Raw genomic sequence first — 18,389 nt, 5'->3', positions numbered from 1 at the left:
TTCTCAACAAAATAAAGCATGCAGAAATGGATGGATGGGCGAGGTTTGCTTAGAATTAGAAACATTTATTAAACGACATTCTCAGTTTGTGGCGCTCAGATATAGTTGAGTTCCGGCCTCAAAAACCACTTTGGGCCATCCACTTACTGACAATCACCTGAAAAAGAAATGGATAGTCCTGATTTGGTTTTGGGTTTACTTACCTTGTTATTGAAGCAAATATACTTACCTTTCTTCCACTTCCTCCCTCTGTGGCCGCTGCCCGCGCCATCACTTCCTGCTTTCATTGACTCCTGGGAGCTGAACGTCATCGCTCCCAGGAATCAATGCGCCTGCACCGGCCCCGCTCGAATCAATGCGCCTGCACCGGAAGTGACGAGTGGGGCCGGTGCAGGGCATTCTGGGGCCGAAGAGGACACGGAAGAAGACACTGAAGAGGACGCTCTGGCTTCAGCTGCCCACACCTGAGATCGCAGCGCTGGACAAGACATTTTCAAGGTAAGTATTTCTTCTAAAAGGTAAGTGCAACCTGGGACAGTTCAGAGGCTATCCATTATGAAATGCACTTGCCCTGACTGTCCCGGAGGTATTTTTATCTAAAAAACGTTTCCGAGGCCGAATCTCCGCTTTAAAGTCTAGATCAGTGGCCTCCAAACTGCAGCCCATGGGCCAGATGTGGCCCCTTGTTTGTCTTTATCTAGCCTTTGGGGCACCCTTCCTTCCAATGATACAAGGCACTGTTTCTCCTACTGACAGCAACAACGAGACTCCATTCCTTCCACTGGCACCAACAGTGGCACCTAAATCCTCCCACTTCCAATGACAACAACAATGGGGCATAATTTTACCCACTGACATCAATGATGAGGTACAATTCCTCTCACTGATACCAACGATGAGGCACTATTCCTCCAATTTATCACCAATGATGGGGCACTATTCCTTCAACTAATATCAGTGATGGGGTACCATTCCTCCTCCTACTGACTACTGCTATGGTATTTTCTTACTGGCTACAGTCCAGCCCCCCTTAAATCTGAAGGACAATAAACTGGCCCTTTGTTTAGAAAATTTGGAGACCCCTGGTCTAGATAAATCTTTCCCAATCCGTCCACAACTTTAAAAAAGCTTTCTTCTAGACTTCTATTTAGTTATAGTAAATAAAGGTCAAGACTGGGATTACATCTGTCGGCTTTTGTGCATTTTTTAACATGCATTGTAGTGCATTTCACCGTGTCTTATGACATTTTTATGCATTTTTGTGCATTCCAAAATGTACATAAAATCACACAGATGTGAACCAGGGTTAAATATTATAGTCCAAGGAGTAGAGAGAAAGAAACTTTGAGTAAACAGATGAGATCATCATTTAGGTGTGTGCCATGTGTGACGCTCTGTACACAGCCTTGCACAATTATTTCCTTCAGTATTACATAGAATAATTGAGAATCCCCAGATCCTGCTTATTATGTTACAGTGCAGCTTGTTTATATTTAGTCTTCACATTATTGGACTGGTGATAATGGTAGCTGATGGCAGTTTGATGAAAGAAAGCTGAGCCAGGGAGGTTAGGAAAAATGGTTAAGTGCTTTACATTGAATTGCAGCTGCAGGTATAGAATCTAAATGGCGAGAGCTTTTTGCAGATCCCTGTCTGCTAGGAGTGTATATGATGGGAAAACGTTTAACCACTTGACCTTCAGATGGCTGTTTATGTTATTTAAAATGGTTAACCACTTGACCTTCAGGGCATTTTTTGTTATTCAGCACTGGGATACTTTAGCTGGCAATTGCGCAGTTATGCAGCACTGTACGCAAATTAAATTCATATCATTTTGCACACAGATAGAGCTTTCTTTTGGTGGGATTTGATCACCAATGGGTTTTTAATTTTTTGATATATTAAATGAAAAAAAGACCAACCATTTAAACCCCTTCCCCCCTACCCAGATACAAACTCTGGAATATATACTGTATATTTGAAAATTGATAAATTCTGATGTACTGATGGCATATCTCTTCAGTCCAGTGGCGGCCCGTGCATAGGGAGCGCCAGGGCGCCGCCCCCCCTAAAAAAATGAAAAAAAAAAAAAGACAAAAAGAACAATAAAGTTCTATAAAAAAAATCGGTTCGCCGGAATCGCCGACCTATGTGGTGGCTAAAGGGGGGGGGGGGGGTGGGGTTTACGACCCAGAAGAGGCGCCGATTGGCTGCCTTCTGGGGGCGTAACCTGGGCGGCGGAAGGAGCGCTTGGCCACCCCCACCTTCGTGATATCCTGGCTGTGATTGGTCCAGTCTCCAGCCTGGACCAATCACAGTGGGACATCAGCTGGTGACGTGACGCGAGGGGCGGTGCACCGCCCCGGCGTCACAATCACTGCTTCCACCTTCTTCCTTACCGCCCGAGTGTGTCGCGCTGCTGCATTGGAGATAGACGTCCCATCCGCAGCTCCGCACTGGGCAGCCCGAGTCAGACCGACGGCGACGAGCGACGACTCGAGTCAGTGAGTCACTCACCAAGAGGACCAGTCCACCAGGAGCAGGACGGAGAGTCGGGGACCAGGACCACTCGGCGAGTCGGATCGGGCAGCGGCGGCCCGGCGGGCCTTCCGCGCACTGCGCGCAGCGTCTCGAGGAGCGGAGGTCATCTGGAACAAGTTACCAGTCGGTCACGGTAAGTGAGTCCTCAGTCCTCCTGACCTGTCAGTCCTCCTCTCCTCCAGTCCTCAGGCCTCCGTGAGTCCGTGACCATCCCCCAAAAAAATGCTGGGTAGCACTGTGGGCAGCCATTGCCAAATTAGATTGCCATGCCATTGCCAATTTGCCATCACCATTGCTGCAGGTATAAAAAGCCCAAAGATAGATAAATAGATATGTAGCCCAAATCAAGGCACACTGTGGTCTACATCACACATAGCCAGGCACACACAGCCAGGCACACACAGCCAGTGCTGCAGCTGTTCTCCCTCTCCTTGCCTGCGCAGTGGCGGCCCGTGCATAGGGGGCCCTATGCACGGGCCGCCACTGCGCAGGCAAGGAGAGGGAGAACAGCTGCAGCACTGGCTGTGTGTGCCTGGCTGTGTGTGCCTGGCTATGTGTGCCTGGCTGCAGCATGTGTGATGCTGTCAGTGACCAACTGGTCTGTGCAGATGTAGACCACAGTGTGCCTTGATTTGGGCTACATGCCTGTACCTACATGTTCTGCCATGGGCTGGGTCCATCCATCCACCCATCATGGATGGATGGACCCAGGCCAGGCCAGAACAGGTAGGTACAGGCAGGTCACGGTGCAAAATTTATCAAGTTACCTAGGCCGGGCCCAGACCAGAGTGCAGATATCCTTATATATATATCATCATGGATGGATGGATCATCCATCCATCCATGGATTGATATATATATATATATAATCATATCTGCACACTATGGTCTGGGCCCGGCCTGGGTAACTTGATGTTATTCTTCTTGCACCGTGACCTCACATGCCTGTACCTACCTGTTTTCCCCTGGCCTGGGTCCATCCATCCATAATGATAAGGATATCTGCACTCTGGTCTGGGCCCAGCCTGGGTAACTTGATAAATCTTGCACCGTGACCTGCCTGAGTGCCTGTACTACCTACCTGTTCTGGCCTGGCCTGGGTCCATCCATCCATCATCCATGGATGGATGGATGGACCCAGGCCAGGCCAGAACAGGTAGGTACAGGCAGGTCACGGTGCAAGAATAATATCAAGTTACCCAGGCCGGGCCCAGACCAGAGTGTGCAGATATCATTATATATATCATCATGGATGGATGAAAGGGGGCCTGTTCGCTGGTCACTACATTGAAAGGGGGCCTGTACGCTGGTCACTACATTGAAAGGGGGCCTGTACGCTGGTCACTACATTGAAAGGGGGCCTGTACGCTTGTCACTACATTGAAAGGGGCCTGTGCGCTTGTCACTACATTGAAAGGGGGCCTGTACGCTGGTCACTACATTGAAAGGGGGCATGTACGCTGGTCACTACATTGAAAGGGGGCCTGTACGCTGGTCACTACATTGAAAGGGGCATGTACGCTTGTCACTACATTGAAAGGGGCCTGTACGCTTGTCACTACATTGAAAGGGGGCCTGTACGCTGGTCACTACATTGAAAGGGGCATGTACGCTTGTCACTACATTGAAAGGGGCCTGTACGCTTGTCACTACATTGAAAGGATGTACACTGGTCACTACATTGAAAGGGGACTGTACGCTTGTCACTACATTGAAAGGGGGCATGTACACTGGTCACTACATTGAAAAGGGGGCCTGTACGCTGGTCACTACATTGAAAGGGGGCCTGTACGCTGGTCACTACATTGAAAGGGGCATGTACGCTGGTCACTACATTGAAAGGGGGCATGTACGCTGGTCACTGCATTGAAAGAGGGCATGCATGCTGGTCGCTGCATTGAAAGGGGGCCTGTACTGTGGGATTAGTGCTAGGGGGTCTGTACTGTGGGATTAGTGCTAGGGGGCCTGTACTGTGGGGTTTGTGCTAGGGGGTCTGTACTGGGGGGTTTGTGCCACTCTCAGTCAGTGTATCCCATAATAGGATGTCTCTCACAGTATATCCCATAATAGGGCCCCTGCTCCCTATTATAGGATATACTAGTACTGAGAGACCCCTTAATATGTGATATATTGGGAGAATTTGTTTACGTAAGCAAAATACAGGGGACAAAATGGGTGTAGTCTATAAGGGGTGGGGCTTCTGAGAAATGGGAGGGGTCAAAATAGAAGGGCGTGGTCTTGCGCCCCCCCATCTTAAAACTTCGCCAGCCGCCACTGCTTCAGTCCCTAAAATGCCAGGACAGTACAAATACTCCCCAAATTACCCCTTTTTGGAAAGTAGACAGTGCAAGGTATTTAGTAAGATGCATTGTGATAATTTTTTGTCACAATTTTTTGGAAAATGAAGAAATAAAATCATTTTTTTGTTTTTACAATTTTTGTTTCACTGTCACCAGTGCAGTACAGTGTCATTATATGACTGGTGTGTTGGTGATCAGAGATACAGACTGGTGGCAGTAGGTAAAAAAAATACATTTTTATTACATTTTTAAACAGGGTGGTGATCAGGTTTTTTTTCATTATTATTGCTTATAACGTGGTATATATGGTATAATATAACAGTGGTATATATGGTATAAATGGTATGTTAGTGACAGGCTCATTACATCCCTCGCTTGCTTTTATTGAAGAGAAGGAAAAAGATGAGAGAAAAAGGTGAAAAGGGGACGAAAGGAGGAAGAAAGAGGCAGGGGGAGGCGAGGGGAAGAGAAGAAAAAAAAAAAAGGGGGAGGGGGGAGTGGGGTAGAGGGTGAGGAGGGTGTCTGGCAAGTGACGATATGAATGGAGAAATGCATGTACTATCTATGAGGAGACTACTTCCCAACAGAGCAGCTTCTTCCTCTGAAAAAAAAAAAAGACAAAAAAGAAAACTGATGCAGCCCCCACATCTAATGATTGATAAGCTGCAATAAATTACATTTTTGTTTTTGGATTTAATACCACTTTAAGGCTGCATTCACACTTGAGAATTTTGTAGCTTGAAACTCAAAGTGCAAAGACGCTCAACAAGCAAAATCCCATTCATTTCAATGGCCTGTGTTCACATCTGAGCGTGAACAGGAGCCATTGAAATTATTGGGATTCTGCTTGCTGAGCGTCTTTGAGCTTCAAGCTTCGAGCTACAAAATGCTACAAAAATACTTAATAATCCTGTCATAAAGATCCTTAGGCAGTCATTCCTATATGGTGACAACTATCTCCCAATTTTGCTCTTGCATTACCACCCTCTCACAGGCAACCCTGGTGGAGGCTACAAAGGGCCATGCCAGCACATTTCTCAGGTATGGTCCATTATTGTCACCATCTGGAATCTGGTCCAGAGTAATAGTTTAACCCCAGGGGGTTGAAAAAAAAAAAAAAAAACGATCAGCTGCGGTCAGAGCCGCTGTACTAACGATCTGAAGTTAGTACACTGATCTCTTCTGCTGAGCTATGGTGTTCTGAAGGATGATGGCCCCCATGCCAGAACACTCCAATCAGCGATCTCAGCCATTGAGCACTAATTGGGAGCCAGTTGGCTGCTGGTTTTCCAGCATGCACGTCCAACAAAAGCCAGCTAAACAGAGCCTTCTGTTGGACCAGCTGGCATACATGGGCCGAATGTCGACCAGATTTTTTTGACCCGGCCGATGTCTCCCGACATTCGGCACGAGTGTACAGGCTTAAGTGGCTGAAAGGTGTTGGAAATTAGCAGCATTGGAAAGCAAAATAAAATATATTATTGATTAAACCTGGGAAATGTTATACAGAATGCTTTAGCAAACCATATGGAATTATCACCTAGTATTTGTTTGGATCTGCTTTTTGTTGTCCTGTCCTATAACAAAGGGTACACATATCTATTCATATGAACCATGCAATCAAATGAATTTTAACATGAACTGAAAAAAGGACAAGTAGAGATGTATAACACCGGTAAAGGCTACAAAATGCATTATTAAAACAAACTGAAGATGTCACATTCTGGCTTCTGAAGACGTCACATGACAAAACGCGTATATATCGCCATTACGTCACTTCCAGTTTCCGTTTTCCGGCATTTGGAAAGCAATCCGCGTTCCGGAAAGGCAGTACTACAGCATTTATGTTCTTTTTTTACCATGTGAGTACCCTGAAATTTACTTGAATAAACCACCATATAAAATGATATTAAACTATCTGGCCCCCTTTTTTCTTCATCCTCTGTGGGGATCACCCCACAAACTAAGGACCGAGGTTACCGCAATTTATAATAGGACCATCTACCCTGGCTTCTGAGTGTCTTATCCTTGCCATACCCCAGCTGAAAAAGAGGATCCCTCTACCCTAATATGTTAGCGATATACCCCTGTGTGGGGTGATTATCTCTGGTGAGTGCATTCGTTATCAGAGGGATCAAAAGCACCCCCATCTCACCGGGCCTCTCAATACTTGGGAACAACACCACCACCTATTTACCACTTGGCATTTGGAGTTTTGCATGGACTACCAATACTTATTTTTGCACTGATATTCATATTGTCACTGATGTGTTGTTGATTCACTTATTTATTGAATGGTTATTGTTTACAATATTTATCCATATACCTTGGGTCTACCCCAACTCTACCTGCACTAGATCACTATTATCACATTTGCGATTTATCACCCATTTTTTATTCACAGCACTGGGACACTTTAGTTGACACACTATTAATTTCTCACTTTATGCTATATATTGGCAATTTATTGTTATATGCACACATTTATTGCTTTATTTATTACATGTATCAATTAACATTCATTTTTTATATCTTGATTTGAATATATTTATAGCACTGGAACTCTTTAGCTGATATGTTATTTATTCTCTACTACATGTGATTTATTGGTCGTATATTGATTTATGCACATTCACATATATTCTATACTTTTTACTACATACTCCAATAGTTACACCTAACAGTCCCTCTCCCCAGGCAGCACCACTGACCCTCACACCCCTTACATTAAAGCAAACAGTCTACAAAACACAGCAAATATAGCAATGCTGTGACCTAAGACTGAGCATCGGCAAAGACTACAGAAATGCCTCAGCACGCAATGCTGAAATTTATGAAAGAGAAATATGAAATCCTATACTAGAAAAATGGCCAAACACCAAAATGCCACCCCAACCGTGAAGCATGGTGAAGAAGGTATTATGGTTTGGGGCGTCTTTGCTACCTCCAGGCCTAAACAGCTTGCTATTATAAATGGAAAAATTTATATAAAAAAAAAAATCCAAGAAAAATAGGAGAATATCTGGGTAGTGTCCATCACTTGAAGAAGATGTTGGATAATGCAACAAGACAAAAACATGAAACAGAGCAGTAAAGAAACAACCAAATGGTATAGCAAGAAAATGTGTATTCTTCAATGCTCAAGTCAGAATCCAAGCCTCAGCCCAATTGAGGTGGTGAAGCATGACCCAAAGAGAGCTGTTTACACAAAGGAATCCCAGAAATTTCAATAAGTAAATGGATTTTTAAATGGGGAATCATCAGTAATACATTCTAACCATTGTATAAATCCATTCAGCAGCAGGTGTAAACATTTGATGGATATTACTGCTTTTAGAGAACATTCTATCAGTTACAAGGTTTCATATTCCTTCATACAAAGATTACCATTGTTTACGTCCTATTATTTTAGCCAGATTGTATTTGTCTATTTTTGTGACCAGCATTTTTTCATTCGATCCATCAGCTCTTCCAGGAAAATGGAAGGCCAGTGATTCCAGAGAAGCATGTCAATGGAAGTAATTTAGAAAATGTATTATATTACCTCTGATGCATTCACATGGATGGTAATATAATTCACTTGCACGTAGACAGCTCCTTTAATTATTGGAAATGTTTCCATAAATAATATCAAAGAGAAAGTTTGATATATTTCAGGAATATCACTTTTTGATTGTTTTTAGGGACCTACATGAGAGCTAATCAAAATAAATATCACCTTTGACTCATATAACATTAAACAATGTACATCTGCTAAGAATAATGTTCAGTGGAGGAATCATTGATTATTAACAGATCCCTATTTGCTATTATTTGGATACTTTATATGTAAAGAATAATCATTTTCATTATATAAAACAGATATATTAATACTCTTGTTATGGACGCACATTATGCAATAACCACTTTAGCTCTGGAAGGTTCACCCTCCCCCCTTCCTGACCAGGCCATTTTTTGCGATGCGGCACTGCGTTGTTTTAACTAACAATTGCGTGCTCTTGCGATGATGTACCCAAATAAAATTAATGTCCTTTTTCACACAAATAGAGCTTTCTTTTGGTGGTATTTCATCACCTCTGCGGGTTTTTATTTTTTGCGCTATAAACAAAAAAAGACCGACAATTTTGAAAAGAAACCAATATTTTTTACTTTCTGCTAAAAAACATTTCCAATAAATTTTTTTTAAAAAAACTTACATTTCTTCATCAATTTAAGGCAATATGCATTCTGCTACATGTCTTTGTTAAAAAAAAAAAAAAATCCCAATAAGCGTATATTGATTGGTATGTGCAAACATTATGGCGTCTACAAACAATGGTATAGATTTATGGACTTTTTTTTTTACTAGTAAAGGCGGCAATTAGGGATTTTTAGCGGGACCGCGACATTGCGGTGGACAAATCTAAGTGACACTTTTTGGGGACCAGTGACACCAATACAGTGATCAGTGCTAGAAAAATGCACTGTCACTATATTAATGACACTGGCAGAGAGGGGGTTAACATCAGGGGTGATAAAATAATTAAATGTGTTCCCTGGGAGTGCTTGCTAACTTTGGGGGGGGGATGCTTTGACTGGGGGAAGACAGAGATCTGTGTTCCTGCTTAGCAAAAACACAAGATCACCATCCTCCCCTCTGATAGAACGGGAATCTGTCTTTTTTAAATAGGCAAACTGCCGTTCTGTCAGCCTCGGGAACGATCGCAAGGTGACGGCGGACATTGGGTCCGCTGATTGGCTCCCGCTGTGTCCAATCAAGGCAGACGCCGAATAAATAAAACATGTACAGGTATGTGATTTTGCGCTTAAGGGCCGCCCTGCTGCAGTATATGTACATGGGGGGTCCTTAAGTGCTTGAAGTGTCACGAAAAGTGAATATTACTATTTAATAAGCCGCGCTCTCAAACACTAATACTGAGTATTGTGTTCTAATGATATATGTGTATATAAAATTTGAAAAAAATTAGGAAAAAGAAAACTTTTGTCCATCAACACCAAGGTGCTCCACAATGGTGACGTAATCATAAATAATAAGTGTCACGTTAATTTTCTCTACTCTGGAACGCAGGTGAAACACGGAACTGCGTCCCTGCTGTACGATCAGTTCTTGTGGATCTGCTGTCTTGTAAGTGCTTTTAATCATTATGCACAACGAATAAAACGGTGAATTACTACACTATGGAGGGCCTTTTGTTCTTCTTTATACTTCATGGCAAATATCTTGGAGTCCAATTGGAGTAGTGTTACTAGTGGGGAGTATCTATTGGCATGAGGGAGACCTCTTATTGATTGGACATGAGATTAAATTCTACTTCTGGGGAGTAGGCACTTAATTTGCTGGTGGTGGAAGAACACATATCACAGCTCACGGTTCCTTGGAAGAGTTGGATTATTATTTATGATTACATCACCATTTTGGAGCACTTTGATGTTGATGGACAAAATTTTTCTTTTTCCTCATTTTTTCACATTTTATATACACATATATCATTACAACACAATACTCAGTATTAGTGTTTGAGAGCGTGGTTTATTAAATAGTAATATTCACTTTTCACTTATTCTGGCCTATAATGGAATTTAAACCAGCTGCTTCACTTTTTGTTTACATTTTGTTTAATTCATCAATTTTGTATTAATTTTGTATTCACTTTGTATCAATTAAGTTTCACAGTGATTGTTTAATTAATCCAGGGTGCGCAGGTATAAAAGCATTGGTTTTACTAAAGTGTCACTAAACCCACATCATAAAAAAAAAATCACATCTGAGCAGCCCATGTGACTATAGAGTCACACACGTTGGCGCATACACCATGTTAAATGACAGCCCACTCCCTCCCTCCTCCTCCATCCCTACTAACCATCCCTAAACAATAGGGATGGGATATTACATGTAGATTAATGGTTTCTTCACCTCCCTCCTATTCTAAGACACAGGCTGTAGAGGTGTGACAGAAATATACCCACGTCATGTCATTTCCACAAATTAATGAAGATTTGATTTTAAAGCGGTTGTATCCCGCTTTTTGACACTTTTACCTACAGGTAAGCCTATAATAAGGCTTACCTGTAGGTACAAATAATATCTCCTAAACCGGCACGGTTTAGGAGATATTTACAGTGCATGCAGCCGCTCGCGCGAGCGGTGCATGCGCTCTGAAGGTCCGGGGGGACCTTCAATTAACTTGCCGGGAGCTTGCCGGAAAAATCACTCCCGCGCGCATGCGCGGGAGTGACGTCATCGCGGCTCCGGCCAATCACCGCGCTGGAGCCGTCTCTTCCGGCCAATCAGCGCGCCGGAGCCGCCGAACCCGGAAGAGACGACGAGGGATCATGGCAGCGCCCGCATCGATGTCCGGGGGTCCGTGTCGGGGCTTCGTTTTAAGGTAAGTTAAACATAATGGGCTAGTATGCGATGCATACTAGCTCATTATGCCTTTGTCTTGCAGGTTTTTTTTTTTTTTTTATAGGGTTTACAACCGCATTAAGTATATATTTGTATGACTATTTAAAACAGTTTATTGATATTATTTATTTATTTTTATTCTGTATTCCTAAGGCTGTTTTTTTTTTTTTTTGAACATGCGACCAGCACCAGAGGACTAGACGCTCCTCCTGCTTATGTTTCCCTGCAGACAGGCTGCGAAAGATCTATGTCATGTGATAGCTGTATATCAATTAGGTAAAAGGTATTTAGATGTTTTTTTTTTGTAATTACAGTGCCATTATCAACATACAGAAATACTGTAGAAAGGACAATGTAAATTAAACAGCGTGTGTTTAGTATCAGTTTAAATAGGCGGTTATAAGCTGCACTTTTTTGGATCCAGCACTTGCTCTTCTGTCCACTTGGCAGCCAACATTTCCTTTGCCTGTTTTACCTTGATGTCACTCTTACCCAACCCTTGGGGCTTCCGATAAATATAATCACCATGGAATAGAATCCTGTATTTGCAGGAAATCCTTTACTTACAGATTCCTGTGGTTTTAGGGACCTCTTCATCCCACAGAGTCAGGTTTGCTAATAACCTCATTACAGTAGAGCAAATGGTGAACCTCATTTTTAGATTTTCAAAGGGCATAGAAGATGATACTAGCTATGTTCTTTTTTTTTTTTTTTTTTTTTGCTACATGACAGTGAACTTTACTTTAGCTATTACCTTACTTTTATATATTTAAAAATATTTTTTGTAAAGTAGGTAAAAAAAATCTCAAATTAAATAAGCACAGCTAATTACACCCTCCCATATAATCAGTGATTGCTGCTAATAACTATATGCTGGTTATCAACTCTCGTATTTTTCTCCTTTCCCTTCCTAGCGGTGGTTTCTCTTTTTCACTTCCTTGACGGTGTACTCCCTTCCCTCTAATTCTCCCCTCCCCCCCTTCCTTCGTTCTTCTCTTAATTTCCTCTTCTATCCCACCACTCTTCCTACTTCCTTTTTTCTTCCTCCATCCTGAACCTACACTGGACCTACACTTAATATACCTTTTCCTGATTGCTCTGACCACGCTTAGGTTACTCCTTCGCTGCAATAATGCACGCTCCATGGAACTTTGTTTAAAGTGTATAGGAGCGGCTGGGGGGGGGGGGCCTCCGGCCCATGGGTGCAGTATGGTCCCACCCGGGGCGCTTGGGGTCGGTGGCACCCTCCTAGGGCCCGGAAGTTGTGAACTATGGCCCTGTACACCAGGAACGTAGACTCAAGTGTAACCTATTTTGATAAAGTTCATCTCTGTTCCTTTTAAGCCTGGTCTCTATGTTATTATGTTCAGACAGGACCAGGGAGGCCCAGTTGGGTTTCCTTGCTTCCCTTTTCTATCTGTTAAATTACATTTCTTTATACTCCTGCTGTAAGTTCCTTATGGTCTATTTCTTATGCTTCTCTTTGCAAACTCTAATAAAAAATTTATTGAATCATAAATAAGCACAGCTTTGTACTTTAAAAAAATGTGCTTCGAATTTCTCCAATCACTGAGTGTTTCCTGCATGGGTAAGTGAAGACCACTCAGTGAGACACTGTAGTCTCCATGCAGCAGCCTACATTTTTTAAATAATCTGTAAAATGCAGGTGTAGTGTGGAACAAATACTGTGAATCCCAGAAGAAAGCGGAGAGCAATATTCAATCACCTAATAGTCAAGTACCCCCACATGTGATGACTTTCAACTGACTTTTGCATGAAAATGCCTTGAAATATCTTTATTTTCCCAGCAGAATGATACTTCCTTCCCTCACACTCCATGGCTCAATGCTGGCATAGCTGGTTAAGGGCTACACCCTTCACCACAAGTGTTTTTTTTTTTTTTTTTTTAACAAATACTTTTTATTGTAATTTTTTCTAATTTTTATAAAACATGCACAAAAAAAAAAAAAAAAGAGAAACAAGGATACAACTAAGTGGCTGATGGATATGGACATCCAGAAATCAGTAGGCTTATGAAGAGGGCCGGCGCTACCTATAGGCAAGATAGGCACAGGCCTTAAACGCACATCAGTTGGGGGCGCCGTGCCGGCAGAGGTGGACCGAGCTGGGGCCACTGGTAGGGTTGCCACCTGTCCGCCTGTGACCCAGACACAACATACTTCCGGTCCTATCTATCAAGTTAATCTCTCCCGGGGATGGAGCTAGGTCCGACTCCGGACCAAATTCTAGCACTGTGCTCCACTCAATTGGCACTGTCGGCTGCGCCTGCTTGTTTCTCTGCTTTTAGTTCTCCCCCGCCCGGCATCTCTCTCTTCTCTCCTTCACCTTGATAATCTTCTTTTCAGCCATTGGTTGCTGTCCAGCAACCAATGACACGCCTTTTCTGCTGTTCCTACTATGCATAGTGTGAGGAAAATAGCCCTAGCGCGGCTCCACCTACCGGCTCCGCTCCGCAGTTCGGCTCTCACGCTCCCTTGCTTAGAGCTGCTCCCGGGTCCCACTGGTAAGACAATGTGAATAAATGTCTAAAGGGGGCAGCGCAGATATAAGGGGGGGGGTCTCTGTGATCTTTGAAGGTCTCTAAGGAAGGGGGGGCACTGATATAAGGGGACTGTGAGCTAATGGAGGTCTCTAAGAGGGGGTAGTGACTGCTAATCTAATGTTTGGTGATCAACCATTAGATCAGCAGCACCCCCCTTAGAGATGCCCATTAGCTCACAGTCTTATATCAGTGCCCACCCTTTCTTATCAGTAACGTCTATTAGTGCCCATCAGTGCAGCCTCATCAGTGCCCATCAGTGACACCTATCAGTGCCCATCAGTGTAGCCTCATCAGTGCCACCTATCAGTGCCCATCAGTGCAGCTTCATCAGTGCTGCCTATCAGTGCCCATCAATGCCACCTATCAGTGGCCATCAGTGCTGCCTATCAGTGCCCATTAGTGACACCTATCAGTACTCATCAGTGCAGCCTCATCAGTGACAACTATCAGGTATGCCTATTAGTGATCGACCGATATCGTTTTTTTTACCGCCGATACCAATATTTCCAAATATATACCAAAATTCTTTTTTTTTAAAATGTCTACAGGTACTGTGGTGGAGGGATCTGGGGGTCTAAAATACCCCAAACCCCTCCTCTGCACTTAAAGCATTCAAAACGCCAAGTTTGGCTGTTTTGAATGCTGTAATATTTTTGAATTTGGCGCTGCCAGTACCCGGAAGTGATGTCATGACATGACATCACTTCCAGGTACTCGACGGCTCAGAATTCAAAGAAATGGAGACTCGGTCAGACGGCGTCAGGGCAGATGGAGACCCGGTCAGACGGCGGCGGTGAAGGTAGGATGCCCGGGTCTCCAGGTGGGACAGGAGACCCGGGTGAGCCGCGGAAGGCGGCGGGGGGGGGTTACTTCTCAGCCGTATTGGTTGTCATTACAAGACAGCCGACCATCGGCTATGGACACCGATACCAGGGTGATGCATATAGCTGCAGGCATCACCCCGGTACATGCACTTTCCAAAAATATCGGCAATATCGGTAAATCAAAAGCCGATTCTGATATTTCGGAGAAAGTCCATATCGACCCTCGATATATCAGCTTTGCCGATAATCGGTCGATCCCTAATGCCTATCAGTGCCACCTATCAGTGCCATAAGTGCAGCCTTATCAGTGCCATCAGTGACAACTATCAGTGGCACCTATTAGTGCCCATCAGTGACAACTATCAGTGTCCATCAATGCCGCCTATCAGTGCCCATCAGTGCTGCCTATCAGTGCCCATCAGTGCTGCCTGTTGTTTATCTTTTTCATCATATGCCAGTAGTACTGACAGCTGATGATACTATCTCAATGAATTAACAATTTCAGTTTATTAGCAAATTCTAGCATCTACAACAACTACTAACTAAATATATTGTTGGTTATTGTTATCTATGATTAGGCCATCTGCATGGGCAAGGATTTTTGAATGAAGGAGATATACGGTATGACATGCAGGGCTCTTCCTACTCACTGTGTTTGTAGGCCGGTTGCCTACAAGGGAAATGTTTTTTGTTACCAAGTGAGACAGGCTGCACAGGCTGGGAAGGGGTTAAACCTGTCTCTGCAGTTTCCAGTTTTTGTTTTTTTTTAGCTCTGCCCTCTCCCCTGTGCTGTAAATAATAAGGGGAAAGGGCTCTGCACAGAAAGCTGCTGCCTGCATGGGAAGAACAGAGAGGCCAAGCCACAGCATGTAATCTCCAGCCACTACACAGTCCTTGGTCGCTTTTGCTGGCCATTTGTCAACTTTTGGGGAAAGACATGCTGTGAATTGTGTGGAGGAGCCACCAGGGTTTGGAAAAACACCAAGACATGGAAATGCCAGAATGGGCTACTACCTTACAGAGGTATGCCTGGGCAGCCATTCAGTTGTAGTTAGGGTCAGGATATGAACTCTGTTCACATTGAACTGTATCACTAAAGAACTTTTAATAAAGTCGCATCAACTGTTCTGAGCCTGATCTCAGGATATTCAAAGGGGGGCATGCTGGTTCTGGCATATCAAAAGAACCAGGGTCTGTAAAGCACAAGTGAGTTATGAAGCCCAGCTGCTACATAGGTCTACTTGGTAAGAGAAGCAAGAGAAGCAAGAGAAGCAGTCTAGTTGCTATGGGTAACCAAGCCCTAGTTCAAGACACAGTGCAACAAGTTGGCAGGCCTGGTATCTGGTATAGGTGATAGGTCCTCCGGTAGTGAGGGGGTCAATGTTCTGGCTCACTCCCTAGCAGTTGATTTCAACTGGAATCAAACCCACACTACAGAAATCCATGGCCTGGTCACGAGGTACAGGAAGGAAGAAAGGAGTTAAGTGCATGCACTTTATTGTTAGACTTTTCACATGACTGCAGTCTCCACCTGGTCCCAGGCATTGATGAGCGCACTTTGCGTGAAAAGTACCTCCACATGCAGGGCAAGTAGGTCCTGCCCGCATGTTGACCAAAGCATTAATTAAGAGCTGTGAACCCAGTCTCCTGTGAGACACCTTACCTGAAACTCTAATTCTGACTACAGGACAAGTTCAATGAAACTCTGTAGATTCAGGGAACTGCTGGACATCCACAACTTCAAAATATAAATTTGTGGTCCCCTTTTTATCCAGGAAGACTCCACCCAAAGTTTTTCAGTCAACCAAGATGCATTGTGATATATTGATAATGAACATCTATTTATGACATTACAGACTGACTAGCAGCCTTCCAAATGAAAGCCATTGAGTGATAAAGAAATTACGTCATACTGACACAGTTGTCCAACTGTTTTGATCACAATGTTCTCAGATGCCAAATAATATTGCATGTAGATCAAAGCTTATGCAGCACAGAGCCTGCACTGCAGTCAATGGTCCCAAGCAGACTCCTCGAGCCAATTCAATTTTATTAATGGAATCACAAGCTTTGTCCCTTATATAAGCAGCCAAGACAGATCACACTGCAGCAATAATGCTCAAAATAGAGAAGGAAATGTCCTGCAATACCTTGCTATTGATTTTCTGCTGGCTCAATGTGAAGCTCTGAATGTTTGTTTACTTGTGAATGGATTGATCATATTTCTGCATGTTCTATATCAGGATGCCTAATAAGTCATTGCAGAGAAATAGTACCTGTCAGTTTGGAGGTATTTACTACCTAAAGGGGTTTCCTCTGTTCTTACAATTTTAAAGGGCCACTAAGCATATTACAAATTGGTTTATGTAAAAGATATCTCATTTATAGATGAACATGTTAACATATTAGGAGAGTATTATAACAGAGCAAATTTAAAGGGTAACTTCACTTTTTTGGGGAAAGAAAAATAGCAAAAAAAAAAAAAAAAGTATATAAACACACACACACACACACACACACTATATATATATATATATATATATATATATATATATATATATATATATATATATATATATATATATATATATATATATATACAGTGGGTAAGGAAAGTATTCAGACCCCCTTAAATTTTTCACTCTTTGTTATATTGCAGCCATTTGCTAAAATCATTTAAGTTCATTCTTCTTCCTCATGAATGTACACATAGCACCCCATACTGACAGAAAAACACAGAATTGTTGACATTGTTGCAGATTTATTAAAAAAGAAGAACTGAAATATCACATGGTCCAAAGTATTCAGACCCTTTGCTGTGACACTCATATATTTAACTCAGGTGCTTTCCATTTCTTCTGATCATCCTTGAGATGGTTCTACACCTTCATTTGAGTCCAGCTGTGTTTGATTATACTGATTGGACTTGATTAGGAAAGCCACACACCTGTCTATATAAGACCTTCCAGATCACAATGCATGTCAGAGCATTGAGAATCATGAGGTCAAAGGAACTGCCTGAAGAGCTCAGAGACATAATTGTGGCAAGGCACAGATCTGGCCAAGGTTACAAAAAGATTTCTGCTGCACTTAAGGTTCCTAAGAGCAAAGTGGCCTCCATAATCCTCAAATGGAAGACGTTTGGGACGACCAGAACCCTTCCTAGAGCTGGCCGTCCGGCCAAACTGAGCTATCGGGGGAGAAGAGCCTTGGTGAGAGAGGTAAAGAAGAACGCAAAGATCACTGTGGCTGAGCTCCAGAGATGCAGTCAGGAGATGGGAGAAAGTTGTAGAAAGTCAACCATCACTGCAGCCCTCCACCAGTCGGGGCTTTATGGCAGAGTGGCCCGACGGAAGCCTCTCCTCAGTGTAAGACACATGAAAGCCCGCATGGAGTTTGCTAAAAAACACCTGAAGGACTCCAAGATGGTGAGAAATAAGATTCTCTGGTCTGATGAGACCAAAATAGAACTTTTTGGCCTTAATTCTAAGCGGTATGTGTGGAGAAAACCAGGCACTGCTCATCACCTGTCCAATACAGTCCCAACAGTGAAGCATGGTGGTGGCAGCATCATGCTGTGGGGGTGTTTTGCAGCTGCAGGGACAGGACGACTGGTTGCAATCGAGGGAAAGATGAATGCAGCCAAGTACAGGGATATCCTGGACAAAAACCTTCTCCAGAGTGCTCTGGACCTCAGACTGGGCCGAAGGTTTACCTTCCAACAAGACAATGACCCTAAGCACACAGCTAAAATA

At 43.3% G+C, this 18,389-nt stretch overlaps 1 protein-coding gene across 1 annotated transcript in view; it reads right to left on the bottom strand.

Annotated features, from left to right (window-relative positions):
* LTK (leukocyte receptor tyrosine kinase) overlaps window positions 1-18,389 on the bottom strand; it is a 379,826-nt gene that overhangs the window by 147,953 nt on the left and 213,484 nt on the right.

Source organism: Pelophylax lessonae (assembly GCF_965119305.1).
Source record: "Pelophylax lessonae genome assembly, chromosome: 13".
Lineage (NCBI taxonomy): Eukaryota > Metazoa > Chordata > Amphibia > Anura > Ranidae > Pelophylax > Pelophylax lessonae.
The sequence above is the reverse complement of the archived record's forward strand: the minus strand, read 5'-3'. Positions and strand labels throughout refer to the sequence as shown.